The sequence below is a fragment of the Acinonyx jubatus genome, chromosome B2, assembly GCF_027475565.1.
Source record: "Acinonyx jubatus isolate Ajub_Pintada_27869175 chromosome B2, VMU_Ajub_asm_v1.0, whole genome shotgun sequence".
NCBI lineage: Eukaryota > Metazoa > Chordata > Mammalia > Carnivora > Felidae > Acinonyx > Acinonyx jubatus.
Genome location: NC_069385.1, coordinates 34,345,772 through 34,362,802, shown reverse-complemented (window position 1 = coordinate 34,362,802; position 17,031 = coordinate 34,345,772). Strand labels below are relative to the sequence as shown.

The window sequence follows — 17,031 nt, the reverse complement described above, 5'->3', positions numbered from 1 at the left end:
GGAAGAGGCAAGTAAAAGAACAGGTGTACTAATTTGTGTATTAGTATTTCCTTAAGTCATTCAATACATATTTTTCTCATAGTTAATGGTGTGTCGGCACAATTCTGGATGCTAGCAATACTGCAGGAAACAAAAACAGGGTAAAATCCCAACTCTCAAGCTCACATTTCTGATTACTAAACCATGTGCCAAAGATTAGTCTTACATAAGTCCATGAAATCATTATAACAGCTCTATTAGCTAGGTGCCATTCATATCCCCATTTTACAGATCTAGAAAGTGAGGTAAAATTCGTCTCTGATTTTGCAAGTCGAATGGGAACAAGTCATACATCTTGCTGTTGCTTGGGTTCCTCTGTTTATCTATGTAATTCAAAAAATGACTCAATTTTCCATAAGGGATGGGGAATTACTATTGCTTTTAATTTTTAGTGTTTATTTAGTTTTGAGAGAAAGACACAGCATGAGCAGGGGAGGGGCAGAGAAAGACGGAGACACAGAATCCGAAGCAGGCTCCAGGCTCTGAGCTGTCAGCACAGAGTCCCATGAGGGGCTTGAACTCACGAGCCCGTGAGATCATGACCTGAGCCAAAACCAAGAGTCAGACACTTAAGCGACTGAGCCACTCCAGGGATGGGGAGTTATTATGACAGTAGTAGTGAAGACAGAAATTATAGCCATGCAGGTAGGTCTTAATGGTCACCACAGAGCAGCCTGGCCTCTCCAAGACTAGAATGACCTTTGGAAATACGAGGTCATTCAGAGCCCACTAAAGCTCTGGGAACTTTATCTTTATCTGGCTGGCTAACTTCTGCTCTGCTCTACCTTATGATTTCTATTTATGCATAGTTTCTAATGCCTAATAGCTAATGAGCCTGCACTCTACCTGGTTCCCTTTGTGAATCGTTTAGTTTTTATAATACCTATCAACTAACTTTATCTTCGGTATTCCCAGCTCATATGGCCAAGTTTAAGAACATGACTGGTCCATTTCATCACTTTTATTCATATGGGAAAGCACTCCCTGCTGACTCATAGGCCACCGCTTGCTACTCAATTCAGTCCTTGGATTAAATGCCCTTTCCTAGACCAATCAACTGTGGCCGGGAGGCCAGGTCGAATGGAAAGAACATTCTAGAACCAGGCGCTAAGGGTATCAGGAGCTATCATCACAGACATGTTCTGAAGTCTGGCAGGTGCCTTCTAATATGATTAGTTATAAGGCTTCTGGATTTAGGCTTTAAATGAGTTAGTGTATTATGAAAAATCATAAATTATCTTTTTCCTTTGAATTTACAAGGCAGTCTACCATTCCATATTATTCTACTTTTTAAGATATGTCTGTCATATTTCTATCTTTACTTTTGTATCTAAACAAAATAATATATATTCACATCTATCCAGAAGCTGTTTCTATATTAATTTCCTTAGGATATTGAGAATGTGATACACATTATAATCCCTTCCTTACCTGATGAGTAATATACCCTTTTGCTTTTACCCTCAGCATTTCAATTACACTTTATCATCACAAGCCCCGTGTTAAGGATGTATGCAGATGTATCACAGTAAAGATAACCACGATTCAAATGAGAGCCCCTAATAAACATTTCAGTGTTATCTAGAACGCTAACAAGAACATCAAACTCAGCTCTTACAAATATCAGTCATAAGAATTTTGGCGAAATCAATGTTAACGTCATTTTTATACTTGGGAAAACATGGAGCACACAGTTATGTAGGCTAAAAAAAATCAATAACTTGGCTCATACTTAAAATTAAGATAATACATTAAAAAGATGATTTCAAGTATTATTCATTTAGAACATTTCTATGGAAAGATTCAATTTTACCTCAAGACTTGTGACCAATGGCACACGTTACAACATGGAGGGCTGGTGTCAGAAAAGCAGTTTGTGGCCATGAAGCAGATCAAAACTAGCCATTAGGGAATGGAACTCATGACCTTTGTCTCATTAGTACCAGGCTTAAACCAATGGAATGAGCTATAAACTGATAACATTCTGATACCTAGAGGATGGATGGGATTTTCACTCCTTAAAATTCCTTTTTTGGTTCCATATTATTTGTGCCAAAATACGACAATGTTCCTGTTCTGTGGGAACGATGGGGAAAGGACATGGCTTTCAAACCATGGCTTTCAAAGAGGCCTCAGAATTCAATTACTCTGTTTTCTTTATCTAACTAGTGACAGAATTGAAGCCCTGATTAGTGAGGTGACCTGCCTAATGGTTTCCAGTAGGCGGTGGTAGAACTGGATTAGAACACAAATCTCTTGGACTTGACTCTAATTTCAATTTGTGAGGGATTGGCCCATGGAGGAGGTGATCCTTGACCTGTTCCAGGACAGGAAGAGTGAGTCCTATCAATGCAGACAAGCTTAGTGTTAGGAAAAGGGAGTTTAGGTTTTTAAATAAAAGTTTACACAGAGTAGAGGTAACAGAATAGAGTACAGTGAGAGAGGTTTTAAATGACCTCACTGGGCGGTAGTGAGAAGCTTCAAAAACTCTCTGAAGAACGAATGCAGTGATTTATTTAAAATATTTTCTCTGTTGGGGCGCCTGGGTGGCTCAGTCGGTTAAACAGCTGACTTCGGCTCAGGTCATGATCTCGCAGTCCGTGAGTTCGAGTCCTGCGTCGGGCTCTGTGCTGACCGCTCAGAGCCTGGAGCCTGTTTCAGATTCTGTGTCTCCCTCTCTCTGACCCTCCCCCATTCATGCTCTGTCTCTCCCTGTCTCAAAAATAAATTAAAAATAATAATAATAATAATAAAATTTTAAATATTTTCTATGTCAAATAACTTTAGCTTCAGAATATTTAGGAATGGAGCACCCTGAAGTCATTTTGGGGGAATAAGCCTGTGTTTAGATAAATCAATACAAAGAATACTAAAGGACTGAGCTAATACTTTAGTTTGAGGTGTGAAGGAAATTGAAATCTCATCGGAAGGATGGATTTGGTATGTAGGTGTGAGGGAATAGAGCAGGGTGGTATGGGAAGCGGGGAATGGCGGAGGATGATGACACTACGTGAAACTGGAAAGAAAGGATTCATCATGAATTATTCGCCAGTAGCTGAATGGTGGAAGGGTGAAGGAACAGCAAAGAAGCTTCTACTAGTATATTACCATTTAGGGAGCAGATGGAGAGAGGTCCTTTAAATAGTACCAGTGTATACGAAGAATACCACAGTTATCTAGATTCTAATACTGCATTCTGCCTCTGTCTCAGGTGGTGGCACTAAAGGATTCTTTGTAGAAAAATGTGGTAGCAGTCTTATTTTTACATGTGAGTACCTTCAAAATATCTCCTACCCTGAACTACATCTTGGGAACAACTGAGATGAAATCTTTGAGGTTTTACTGATGATCTCTGGAGGAGAAAAGCAATATATTGCAGAAAGCCTCAACTCATCTTTATTTTTGTTAGTGAACCTCAGTAAGTGCACAGGTCCCAGGCAAGCCTTGCTCTCTATGTTTATTATTATTATTATTATTTTTGAGGGGGGTGGCACACAGAGGGAGACAGAGGATCTCCTAAGCAGGCTTTGTGCTGACAGCAGACAACCTGATGCGGGGCTCGAACTCACGAGCCCCGAGACCATGACCTGAGCTGAAGTCAGAGGCTTCACCACCTGAGCCATGCAGGCACTCCCAAGCCTAGCTAAGCCTTCAGACTCCTCTTCTTGGATCACTTTCCCAGAGGAAAAGTGGAACCACACAGCAAGGATGGTTGTCCTTCAAGCATCAGCTTAGCTATGACTTTTCCTGGAAAGCCGGTCCTTATGGCCACAGGTGCTCCTCAAACGTACTTGCTCCGCATACCTTACTACAACACACCGTACTAGAATGCAATGCCCAGCTTGCCAGACGTTTCTCTTGCCAGACTGAATTCCTTGTGGCCTAGTTTTTGTCTGCTGTTATTCCCTAGCACCTTGCAGAGTGCTTAGCACAGGTAGGCCATTAAGATAAATTTACACACTGATGAACCATCATCTCTGAAAATATATGTGAAACAGAAATATCATCCAAAACTTATCCAGAGAAAATAAATTGAAAATGGGTTTTTCACAAAGAAAAATCTCAAATTTAAGATTTCTATTTATTTTATTATTATTATCATTATTATTATTATTTTTTTTTTTTTGTGGTCTTAGTTTTGCACATAGTTCATGGCCTTTTTTTCCTGCTCCTCCTATAGTCTGCCTTTGGCCATTTCACTGCTTATTATTCAAGGGCTAGGGAGAAACGGAGAGAAGCTGAAATTCAGATCAGTTAATTAGGCTGTTTGGGAGCAGCCCTGAAAAGGGTTGGATGTGGAGGGTGAAATCAATAGTTAACTGGCCGTCTGAGATTATCTATAGCTCTCACTAACCCAGCCCGCTGCACTTCACACCCCTAAACCAAGGACTGCCCAACGGATGAAGCATATTTTCTAAGCTCATTTTCACTTCCTGGGTTTGTTCCTTTGTTCTTGAGTACATGGCAAGCCACATGTCCTGATTTTCAGTTTGGAGAATTTAGTCACTATACCAACGGAAGAAACTGTGGGGTGGTCAGTTTCTCTAGGGTAATTTTATGGTCCTAAAGAAAGAAATTAACAGTTTATTTTCTGAAACTGGTTCAAGGAACATTCCTGAAGTAAGAAAATTCAATCAAGAAATAATATTACTTACATTTTGAGGAAGGATTTTTAATACGGCATTTCCATCTGTGATATATTTAAATTCTAGGCCTCAGGCAGCAATTTTGGGGAAAGGCCTCCTTTACCTTTTACGAGATGCAAAATAAATAGTCCACTCTGAGGGGTGGAGCCTTTCCCTCACTTTCCCACCCGTGCAAAATGTAAGACTTGCCTCTGCCATTCTTGAAATCACACATGCTACTCTTCCCCCCCCCCCCCTCAAACCGCAAACTGTTATTGACATGAAAATGGCTATCACAACTTCAATTACTCAAATTGTTTTGCAATACTTGTGTCTGGTAGAAGAGGGGCATGGTGAGCTGGCCGAAAGGAGGCCTGCAGTCAATAAGTGGAAGGCCGTCAATACTGAAAAACAATACTCTCCCTTGATCTAGGTTTGACGCCTTAACAAAGACAGGTTTTGCTATTTAGGAGACTCAGCCATCTTGACGACGACGGGGTACGCGAAGAGGGTAAGTCCTCCATGGGTTTATTGCCAGGGTAGGGTAACACTGCCTTCTAAGTTGATGAACCAATTCCAAGATCTTTCACAACAGAGGCCTAACATGTTGAAGCTATCAATAAAGACCAGCACTTCAGGAACCGAAAGATCAAGCAAGTTTTGCACACACACACTTTCCTATGCATGCTTCCAGTCCCCAAATAGGGGGAGGTTCCACCGCGTAAAAGCTTCAAACTTTATTTCTTATTTTTCATGACCTGTAGCATGCATGTAAGCCTTTGGGTAGTGTTTGTATAAGACTAAGGCCCACTCTTTAATGGCCGAATGAATACATGTACAGTGCGTGCTGGATTAGCTGCTCTGAGAATTGCCTTCAAAAAAAAAAAAAAAAAGTAAAGTGAAAAATAGACAAAGAAATCTATAACCTGAGCAGTCTTTCATATTTGCTTTGACTGCTCCCGAACCAGCTCTGAGCCGGGGACAAGGATACTGAAAAGATGCACCTGAAACAGTATCTGCGGGCAGCTGCATTTGCCAACCGGCTTTATTGCTGCTTTCCAGCGGCGAAGGCGCAGCAGCAGAAACAGGGAAGCCAGAGCGAGCCTCCCCGGCGGCGGCGGCGGCGGCGGCGGCGGCGGCACCAGCGCAGTTCCCCTCTCCCCAGCCCTGACTCTACGCGCACATGCGCACTGCGCCCGCAGCCCTGGACCATTTGTCAGGACTACTCGTGAGACGGAGAAAAAAAAAAAGAGAAAATTTGGGGGTAAGAAGCGGTTGATCGGATCTAATCTCTAATTAATCAGAAGATTTGTCCGTGCCAAAGCCATTCATTTATTTTTCTGGGTGCGGATGAAAGTTAAGAGACCTATAGAGAGAAGGAAGCGCACCCTCGTCTTGTGAAACAGATCAGGGGAGGGGAAAGGACAGAAGGGGTTTCTCCCCCACTTCTCTGCGCCTCTGGGAAAGAGGAGAAAACTTAATCCCGGGGAAAAAAGTGGGCAAGTGACTCGGAAACGGCTGGAGGGGGAGTCTCTGGGCATCTCACTCTCAAGTAGTGAGTGCGAGTGTGAAAGAGGAACAAAAGAGAGAGAAAAGAGAAAGGAAAAAATGGGGGGAGGAGAGACTTGTATTTTTTTCTTTGCGCGCACACGGGGAAGGGTGTGGGGGGCCGTGCGGAAGGGAGCCGGGGCGAGGCGGCCGCGTCGGGCTCTCGCCGGCGCGCAGGCGGCGGGATGCGTGTGGGCCCCCTCCCCCGCGCCCCCCGAGCTTGTCACTTTGGTCGCTTTCATGACACCGGGCGCGGGGTGGGGGAGCGCGGCGGCGCCGGGCTCCGCCGGGGTGCGTGCCCGAGTGGGCGCCGCGGAGCTGCAGCCCCGGGCGGCGAGCGCGGCCGCCGAGGCTGGGGCGGGAGAAGGAGGGGGGAGGTTGCCGGCCGGGGGGGGGGGCGGCGGCGCGGGGGCGGCCGGGGCGGCGGATCGGTGCGGCGGGAGGCGCGAGCCCCGCGCGCCGCCCCTGCGGCCCCCTCCGCCCGTGTGGCCTTTGTGCCGGGCGCGCACCGGAGAGCGAGCGAGTGAGCGAGCGAGCGCGAGAAGTACAAGTACGGGAGACCGAGGCAGTGGGAAAAGAGGCCGGGCCACTTTCTCCCCGCTCGGGCTGCGGAGAATGGACTGGTTGAATGTGCAGGCGCGTCTCCCCGGCGTGTGCAGTGTGTGTGCGCGGCGGAAAGGCCTCCCCGACTCCCACCGCGCACACGCACACTCACACGCACGCACACACTCGCGGACCCGCGGCGGGGCTCGGCGGCCGAGAGTTTGCGTTTTCTTCCTCGCCGCCTCCCCCTTCCCGACCGACTGTGTGAGAATTTCATATAGATCAGCTCCAATTTCCGCCATTTTGGGAAAGTTGCACAAAAATAAACCCTCCGGTTTATTTCTGCCCGAGGCAGGAAAGTGCTTCGGGAAGCAAGGCGGCGCGGGCCCGCCGCGGCCGTCCGCGCGGGGGAGGGCGCGGGCCGCGGGCCGGGCCGGGAGCCCGCGCCGTCGCGGCGTTCGCCCCGCTCCGTGCCGAGCCGCGCCGGCCGGGGTGCGGACGCGGGCGTGTGTCGGGAGGCGGCGGCGGTAGCGGCGGGCGGCGGCGGCCGCGCCGGGGCGGGGTGGGGGGAGGCGCGGGGCTGCTTTTCCTGCAACTTGTTTACGCCGCCCTTATATTGGGGGGACACGGAGGGGTCCGGGGCGGGCCGCCGCCCGCCTCGCGCCGCGTGCGTGTGCCGTTCCGGAATAATGGGTTTTGCACACTCGCGTCCTGGGCCCGGCGGGCCGTCCTCGCGCCGCGGCGGCCGGGCGGGGGGGAAGTAGAGGCCGGCGGGGGTGGGGATCGGGAAGCGCAGGAGCCGAGGCATCCGCCGCGCGCCCCGCGAGCTGGTGTGTGGTGGGGGGGGGGGGGGGAGAGGGAGGAAAACTTGGGAGCCCTGGAGGCGGTTGGGGGGGGCACGGTGGTACGGGCGGGGGGGAGGACGCAACTTTTGTGCTGGTGGTAAAACTTTAATTACCTTTAAAGAAAAAGGCCTTTTGATTACCTCCTCTCTCCACCCCCCCCCCCTTTCTGGTCAAAGCATGGCCCACAGTGCGACCGTGAGAGAAAGTTTAAAAGCAGGCGGTTTCCTCCCCGCCTTCTTCGCGGAGGGGTGGGGGTGTCTGTTTGTCCGTCTGCGCTCGGAGAGAGGTGGGGGGTAACGAGCCGCTCTCCGGGGTCGCGAAGACCGTGGCCCTTACCCCACCCTTCCACGGGGAGACGAAGGTAAACGTCGCTTCAGTTTCCCTCCTCCCCGCCTTCCCCCCCCCCCACGCTTCCTTTTCCTCCCCCTCCCCGCCGAGTTTTTGAGGGGACCCAAAAAACGGAGTCTCTTTCCTTATGCAACTTCCTCGGGCGCTGTGAGCACAGCCCTTCCCCCTCCCTTGCATCCCTTGGCCCGCTCCTTTCCCACCTCGGGTCCACCGCCAGAAAAATGCATTATAAATCATGCAAAGTCCACGGAAACAAAAATAGATTTTTTTTTTAATTGTTCTAAGTTTAAGTTAAGGGAAACTGAGATGAGAAATAAGATTTTGGGCGGGGGGGTGGGGGGTGACGGCTGGGGCGAGTGCGTCGAATTTTAATTTTGATTTTCCTGGAGCGTTGTTTGTGATATCTTTATTGGTTTTGGGAGCCCGAGAGTCTCTGTACTGGCAAGTCGGTCGCGTGGATTTTTGCGCAAGTTTTTAGAAAAACACTGACTCGAGTAGAGCATTTCTCCGGAAAGTTTCAAGTGCAGCAAAATAGCGAACATGCAAAACTGGCCAAGGGGAGACCTCTAGTGGTTAAACGCTTCTTTAAGTTCGGAAGGCCGAGAGCAAAGTTTGGCCTTTGCTTGTAGCTACGTAGTCCGTTCAGACGTGGAAGTAATTAGACGACCTGAGCGAGCAGCCAGATGTGTGTGAATGGATGCCGATCAGAAATACAAGGTTTTAGTATCGGAGAGCAGATAAGTTCTGACGACCCAGACCCGGTGACTCGGATCCCTATTTGTTTATATGGGAAAAACACTTTGCTGTTATCTGTGATTTGAGATGGGTCTATAAACTGGGTTAGAAACAATTGTTTGTTTTTATATATTTATCCTTGCCTTTACCTTTGATCAGCTTTTCATCAGGAGTCACAGCGGGTCGTTCCATTTTGAATATTAATAAAAACGCAAAGTGTTTACAACTCTGAAAAAAATGAAAAAGTCCTTTGGTTGAAATTTGTCTTTTATATAAACTGATCATTTTATTTGCCAGTAAATAGAATTAAAGGCTGTTATTTAGTTTTTTAACCGTGCAGTTTCATATAGTCACAAAATAAATAGTATCTTTTAGTTCTAGGAGTGTAATTTTGTTTCACTAAGATCTTATTTCAGAATACTTTGTGTAAGTTGTGATTTAAATATTTACATATATGGGAAAAAACTGCTTACATAATATCTATTCATTTGCCAATGTGTGTTGTGCAAAGTAACTTCAATTTTAAACATAAAGGCACTGAGAGAAATTAAAGTTGAATTAAATGATCCCTGTAACTTTCACCTGTGGGTGGTACAGTGGGGGAAAACTTTAGGAATTTAGGATAAGGGTATAATATGAATGATAAAACCCAGTTCATCTCATCCAGAACTATTTTGTTTTTAGTGTACTGAATGGTATTGTGTGCAATTATGCAATAAATCAGCGATTCAAAAATTCAACGTATTAATTGTGGATGTGAAGTCTTCTTTTTTTACGACAGTGCATTGATTTTACTTTTCGTCTCTTTAAATTAATGCTGGACCTTTAGGAGAAGTCTTGGGGGTGGACAGCAATCCCAAAGACCACCAGACAGTTATTTCTTCACTGCCACTAGGTAAGATTTGCTTGTTAAACAAATTGCTTGGTATACTTGGCAGCTGTTAAAAGCTGCAGTTGGGGGTCAGGAAGGAGAACGTGGAACAGGGTTGGCAGGAAGATATCATTTTGCGGGTGCTGCTTTGAATGCATGAAAGTCTTGACATTAAGTGTGATGAGGCTCAAATAAAACATTACTAAAAGTTGAGATTGTCCTGGATAATTTTTGGACAGGCCCTTTTACTAGACTCTTAATTTGCATCTCAATTGTACCTGTTTTCTACGGCAAGTAAATAGTTTTATTCTTTGGAATTGAAAAAATGGGAAAACTAGAAGCAAGCACTTGTAATTTAATGTAACTGTTATCACACAGTGACACGGAAGATTCTGGAACTTGTTAAAATTTTGTCGGTGAAATTTACAGTGAGAGCTTTGGGGCATTTAAGTAATTTAACTTCGGTGGCTCAAATCCAACATGGGCCGACTTGTGCCAGATGTCACGTCAAAGGTTTGTAGTGACTTTCCAGCATGTTAGCACAGACGTGTCAACTTTTGGACATACCTCTGCAAAGACTATAGCTGTTGTCTAATAAGTAAGATCTCTTTGGTAATTTTGGAGGGTGCTGGTTTGTCTCCAGTCATGCAGGGCCTGTTTTCAGGACAAAGGTTGTCCTCAGGCAAAAGGGTCAGTCCTCGTAAATAAAGCATCAAAGTATGTCCGCGCTACTGTACTGCTTTCTTCTATTTATACTCCTTTTTTTTTTAATTTTAATTGTAGATAGAGCACGTGCAAGCGGGGGGAGGGGGGCAGAGGGAGAGAAAGAGGGAGAGAGAGAATCTTAAGTAGGATCCATGCTCAGTGCCGAGCTGACGTGGGGCTCTATCTCAAGACCGTGGGACCATGACGTGAGCTGCAACTGAGAGTCAGATGCTCAACTGACTGAGTTACCCGGATGCCCCTGTTTCTACTTTTTGTTTTCTTTCCTCCTTTTAATTTTTTCCTTTCCTTTTTTTTGCTTCTTTTCCTTCTGTTTCTCTATCTTAAGTAATAAAGGAGTCACTGATTCTTGTTTGGCAAAAACAGTACAGAAGCAGTTAGCCTTACTTTTTATGAGTAGGACTAATAACCCTCATTGGACTACCTTATAACCAGGATAGGCATGATCTAGATGTCAAAACGGAATAATTACTGATGTAAAAATGATCATTAACAGGAATTTATTATCATTTTCTGCTTGTGGATAGTCTTGAATGGCGTAATTAGCAAAACAAGTAGTTGGGGTCCATGTATATGATGCAGTAGAGACAGCGAGGCAGGAACAACCCCAAGAAGATCATGTAGACAGAAGTAGAGAGCAGGCAGAGTAAAAGGTGATTCCTAGGATGGTGAGTTCAGGCATGCTGAGTGGAAGACAGTGACAGTTTTTCTTCATTTGGGGAGTCATTGTGGCTGTGGATAGAGTGGTAGAGTGGGAATCAGAAGACGAGTTAGCCTCTAAATGTATCACGTTGTGTAAGTCACTTTACCTCTTCCAGCCTAGATTTCCCCATCTGGAAAATGGGAGCAGGAGTGCTTGTCTTGCTTTCTTTGTTGAAAGGATAAAATAAAATAAGGGTTTGAGAACTACAAAGAGTTATTCAAATGTTTGGTAGTCGTATTACCATTTTACCTTAGTCAGGCTTTGTGAAGGGCAGGAAGGAGGTTGTCAAGGGCAGAACAGAGTGATTTAATTCCTAGCTAAAATTATTAGGTTAGTTGCTGGTGTATATATTATATGGACTCGTCACAGTATTTCCAGGGGATATTTCTTTTCTTTAGGAAAAAGGTAGTTTATCTTTAATAGCATCGGCTCATTGCAGGAAGGGACCGTGGTTTAATATGGTACTGAATATAAACTGAAATTTATTTATCCCAACCTAGTCATTTAATAGGTAGGAGTAAGTGAAATAAATCAAATTTAAAATGATGCCTAATTGTGGAAATGGGAGGGTGGTGATAGTAGAAAGGTTGGTGTGAAGGGAATTCGTGTGCTGTAATTAATATTTTCGTTGCATGAATCTGCTGGGAAATGGAGATGAGAAAATAGGTAACTGGGGTAGGGAGGATTTACATGCTAGAGGTGGGAAAATGGGTCCTGCACGTGACTGTGGATTTAGGGAAAGGTCCTCACAGGTTTTCCCTTTACCCCACTTATGTTTTCCAGACCCCTTTGCCACTTTATTCTAATTATAACCAACTATTACCTAGATAGGAAAAAAAAAGTCACAACTACTCTCTGTCATTATTCTAAACTCGCTGATAGTGAACTTGACAAATCCTGACAAGTTTTTGTTGGTTGTAGTTCATCTTTCTTCTCTTGTAGACTCTCCAATCAATGTTCTAAGAATTCAAAAACAATACTGTTGGAGAGAAGAAATAAGTGTCCTGTTGAATTAGTCCTTGAATAATTGAGGATTGATTCTTGAATAATTTCCACTGGTTTGTTTGGTAGTTTATTTCCAAGAAATATATATTTCAACCAAGGTTCTTTGTAGCAGATAGGGTTAGGATGGGAAATTTTTAATAGAATTTGCTTCATGTGGTGTGGGACAAGTGTACCCTTGGAGTCCTAAGGGTGGGTATCCTTAGTGATCCCTCTTGCAGTGTTTCTACTAGTTAACCAATTTTTAGTGAGCTCTTAAAGTGCTGAACACCAAAAGACTAGGTCTTTGCCCATGAGTTCCCTAGATCCTAACCCCAAGGACTGGGCTTAATTCTAAGCTCTGTTAATAAGAGTATAGCAGCTGCACTTGGTACCAGTAGGAAAAAACAAGGGACCCAGCACTCTTGGGAACCAGCGAGTCTGGAAACAAGATTCCTGGGTTTACTGATGCAGGACAGTGCCATATAATTGTATATACATGGCACAATATAGCTCATCCTTTCTTGAGTGAGATCCTTTAAAATGACAAAGCATGGAAGAGACTGTCTGCTCCAGTATGTTTGTATCCTTTTCATGCATATTAGGCTGATCGCTTTTGTTATTTCCTACTGAAATTCAGGGCATCCGTAGAAGATATATTTTGTAAAGGACTTCATTACCCAGTGGGAATATTTTCAGGTTTTTTTTTTTTTTTTTTTTTACTAAGGTAAATTATTTCACTGACACTTGAGGATATGAGTAAATGGTGGCAGACTATGAACTAGTTTGTACTGATTGTAGCAATAGCTATGCAACAAGGGGAGGAAAGCAAAACACCAGGAAAGGTACCCTTGCAATGCAACTGAGTCGGATTGATGAAGTCAAATCGAGAAAGACGTTTAAAAACTCCCCATTTACGAGACAGGGTGCTTGGGGGGAAAGAAGAAGGATGTTTCAGAAGAACTTAAGCGAAATTGGTTGATCTTGGCTGAGAGAACTTCTCGTGAGTCTTCGTTTCTTCCTCAGAAGTGGACCTAGAATTGGTGACTTGAACCGTGATTGGAAGAATTACTTGTGTATTATACATAGTAGCAAAATGCTTACTTTATTATTATTTCTGTAAGGGTTCTGTGTCCGTCAACTAATATTTATTGAGCACCTATTTTTTAGAAGTCTCAGGTAGGGAGTGCTTCACATAATCAACACGTAGAACAGAGTTGAATGAACGAATGGGTTAGGGCTCCAAAGAAAGCAGCAGTCCTTGGCCTCAGCGTGTTCATAAATCTGGTTGAGGGGAGAACCCACACACATACAGTGATGAACAAAACAAAGCTGGGGTTGAGTGCTTGGGAAAGGTCGAGGTGAACGTGGTAAGTACTGTGGTAGTACCACTGGGTGTAGTGTCCAACCTGTTGCTGAGGGAAGGACCTGGGAGGGAGGTTGTTGTCTGCAAAACAGTGTCAAGTGTTGGTATGTTAGGTGTAATTGTATGTTGAGTGCCTTCTGAATGTCAAGCATTGAACTGGGCACTTTTTATATTCATTCGTTCATGCATCCATCCATTCATGCATCCAACAAATACTGAGTGCCTTCTGTCTGCCCAGGTACTGTTCTAGGCTCTGAGTACTGTCTAATATTTTCACAAACTTTGAGCATTTGGTATTATTATTTCACTTTTGGAGCAATCTGGTGCTCAGAGATATTTAGTAACTTGTCTAAGTTCATAACATGCAGTTTGAAAGGGGTGGAGCCGTGGAAAATGATACTCGTTTATGATTGTTTTGTTAAGGTTTCCAATTTTCAAAAAAGCAATTCTTTGAATAGTTTTAAGAAAACACGTTTCCAGATTAATGTATTTGCTCTTACACATTTGTTTACTAAGATAAGCAATAGCAAACAGGTATCACAATAAATACTGGGGAGAGAACTCTATCTCTTTCCTTTTCCCTTTTTTTTTTTCTTTTTTAAACCAAGCATTGAGAAAAAGACCAATTATTGAGTAGTACTGAAAAGAACACCTTGGCCTAGCTCATGGCCTTGAAATGATCACAAACTGTTAAGAAAACATAACTCAGATTAGGTTGAGAATTACTGGGCTTATTTATAAAGAGGTTCACTTGTTCTTTGTAGGAAGAGATGGGATGAGGCAGCAGGGTTAGTTCTGAAAAAAATGTAGATCAATCAGTCAGTAGAATGGGACCTACGTTTTTTAAAGTGAACTTGAAAGATGATGGGGTTTACTCAGAAGGCAGGATTGTAGAAGGAAGGAAGAAAATTTAATTGAGGGAGAGAGAAATTGGTGGTGAGAAACTTGGGGCAGGGCTGAATGTAGCGTACTGGAATCAAAATTAAAAAAAAAAAACAACAGGAAATATGACTAATAATATATTCAACAACAGTGCTATGGTTACTGTTCTACTCCTTAACCAGAAGAGTATGCTCATGTTTGCCAAATGAAGTGAAGAGTCTCTATTTATTCATTGGCTAGTTCTGTGTTGCAACGGGAGTCAGATAGTATCTCCAGTGTGTGAGTTACGGTCCGTCGGGCAGAGCTTTAGTCTGACTTAGAAGGCTACCCCTGCATGCATTCATGAAGGGGTAATGGACTGCTTCTCCTCTAAGGAAGCTCTATCACCCTTTAAATTTTTTTGAGCATTTACTACATGCCAGGCTGTTTTAAGATTGGACAGTAGCTTTACGTTATGTGTAATTTTGCAGAATTAAACTACTTTGGTAGGAGAACATTTTGAGTAGGATTGTTCAGGCACCAAAATCATTCGATCATTTCCCCCCCCCATCTGTTACACTGACTGAACCCTGAACTCTGAATTGAAATCCCTAAGAGGTCAGTCTGGTCAGGTGGTTGAGATCCACTTTGTGTTCCTGTTAGCTAGATTTGAGGCCTAGCTGTTCAGTCTGTTGATAAGGAGTTTAGTTACCAATGGTTATCAACATAAACCTGTAGACTTGACTTCTGTGAAAGAAATAAAATCTGGTCACAGCTACTTTATTAGATACAAAAGAGAAATCAAGTGTAAATCTTAATTTTAGCTCTGTGTTCTATAAAAAATACGAAGCAGAGTAAGAAAAAAGAAGGTACTACTTTTAGCGTTTAAAAAATTATGAAATGAAATAAGAGAAAAGAACAAGATACTACTTTTAGTTTTTCTTTTTTGAGTTCATGCATATTTTGCATAACCATGGACATATCTATGTCAGACAGGTTCTTGTTCTTTTTATGCCCTTTGAGTCCCTTTAATGGGTGTAAAATTTGTATTATGACCCTATTAGTGTAGTGATGTTGATGATATGATAGCACTTGTCAGGATGTTTTTGCCTCAAAGTGAGATATCTTCTACTCTGTACATTGAAAATGAACTTACCAATGAAAGCATTTGATGAGGGTGTGTTAAATATGCCATAGGCCTGTTAATGTCAGTTTGTGATTTCATTTTCTATGTACATTTTTTTTTCTTGAAAGGCATTTTTCATTTTCTGTTCCTCCTTTAGAGGAAGTAAGTAGGTTAGGCCACAGAATCTCAAATAATTCATCCTTCTTACAGTAACAAGCGGGAAGGCAGGAAGTTGAGATTTTTGTCAAGTTTGCTTTCAGTGACTACCCCTTTGCATAGAATCTTCATGGCAGAAAAGGTAGCAAATCAGATAAACCATGGCTGCATTCATAGGGTCTTTCGCACTAAAACATGACCAGGACATACAGGTTTTGAGAAAATATCAGTAAGAAGGAACCATCCTAATAACCAGTTTCACGTTTGAAGGAAGCATAGATCAGGCATCTACTATATAAGGATAGATGTGGGCAGAAGACCCAGATGCTAGAGGATTTGTTCTTGATGGTACAGAGATTTCATTTCTCACATTGAAATGATCTAGAGTTTTGCCTGCCTCAAATCTATGAACTTGGGCCCTGGGGGCAAAATTTCACATCTCTCCACAAAGGATCTCAATTCCAGGATGTGTGCAATTCAGAGTTCTTATCAGGCGGGTGAGTAGGGATATCAAAGCTGGTATCTGTCATGCTTGATTTGAAAGGAAAATTTTTCTTTGTAGCAATATGTGTTTGTTGAGAGATGCTTCAAGTGTGAGTTTAGATTTTTCTCTTATCCTTATTGAATAATCCTGTTTAAGAGGTTTGAATTTAACTTCTTTTGATGTGTTCTCCACTGACACTTAAATAAGGAGAGTTTCTTGGAGCAGTAATGTTACGCTTCTGCCAAAGAGATAAATAAATACTTAGCAGCATAGCTGTTAGAATTTCACCGGAGAATATGAGATAGATGGACAAATAAAGATCTTTTTTCTGATTTCCCCGTCCCAAATTTCCACCCACAACTAGTCTGTTGCATTTTCCCCTTCTCTTTTTATTCATTCATTTGATACATTTCATTGATACCTACAGTGGATATTCATAAGGCATAAGGAAATGAATAAAGCAAGGTCTCTTTCTTCCAAAGCCTCCTCTCAGTAGATCATCATGATACAGTGTAACAAGGGTTGTGATTGGGGTATAGATTCTCTCTTCCCAGTCCCACTTCTGGTATGTCACTTACACATACTCCAGTACTTGTACAGAGAGAGACTCATTCTAGTCTCCTTTTGGTAGGGGTGGGGGGGTTGGGGAGGGGGGATCCCATCTCTAGTTTTCATCTCTCTTTCTCCTCCCAGCCTTTTGCAGGTCCTGGAACCACAGTTAATATGTGAGGAAGCTTTTGTACTTCCTCGGCAAAAATATCCTTAAGGTTGCCAATGGCCTACTCTTGGGTCGTTATTCGGAGATTATGTTCTTCTTACGTTTTTTGGTTGTTAAAATGTTCTTTCCTTTATAAGAGTGTGGCAGAACTAATAGTTACTGACCTTGTGTCAGTTTCCCAGATTCATTTGGAAATTGTACATGTCCATGAAATCCAGAGCCTTGCCATTGTTCTTAACCTCCCATTTTACTTTACCTTTACCTCTGGACTCCTGAGAAATCAAGTAGGGCGTGGTGGTGCAAAGGTCTTGGCCCTTGCAGTTACCATTCCTCTGTGCTGGTATGCTTTAGATATTGGG

At 43.5% G+C, this 17,031-nt stretch overlaps 1 protein-coding gene across 10 annotated transcripts in view; it reads left to right on the top strand.

Annotated features, from left to right (window-relative positions):
- Nucleotides 1-5,791: 5,791 nt before the first annotated feature.
- The window catches only part of L3MBTL3 (L3MBTL histone methyl-lysine binding protein 3), a 127,704-nt gene continuing 116,464 nt past the window's right edge, over nucleotides 5,792-17,031 (top strand). For 3 of the 10 annotated variants that reach the window (XM_027056928.2, XM_027056927.2, XM_027056926.2), the window contains exons 1-2: nucleotides 7,808-7,961; nucleotides 9,513-9,578. The gene's annotated coding sequence lies outside the window, so the exon portion shown is untranslated. Of the gene's footprint in view, nucleotides 5,929-6,637; nucleotides 6,763-6,938; nucleotides 7,020-7,449; nucleotides 7,586-7,776; nucleotides 7,962-8,294; nucleotides 8,666-9,512; nucleotides 9,579-17,031 lie in introns of those variants that run through there. The other 7 variants (XM_027056923.2, XM_015072716.3, XM_027056924.2 and 4 more) reach the window with 7 other exon arrangements.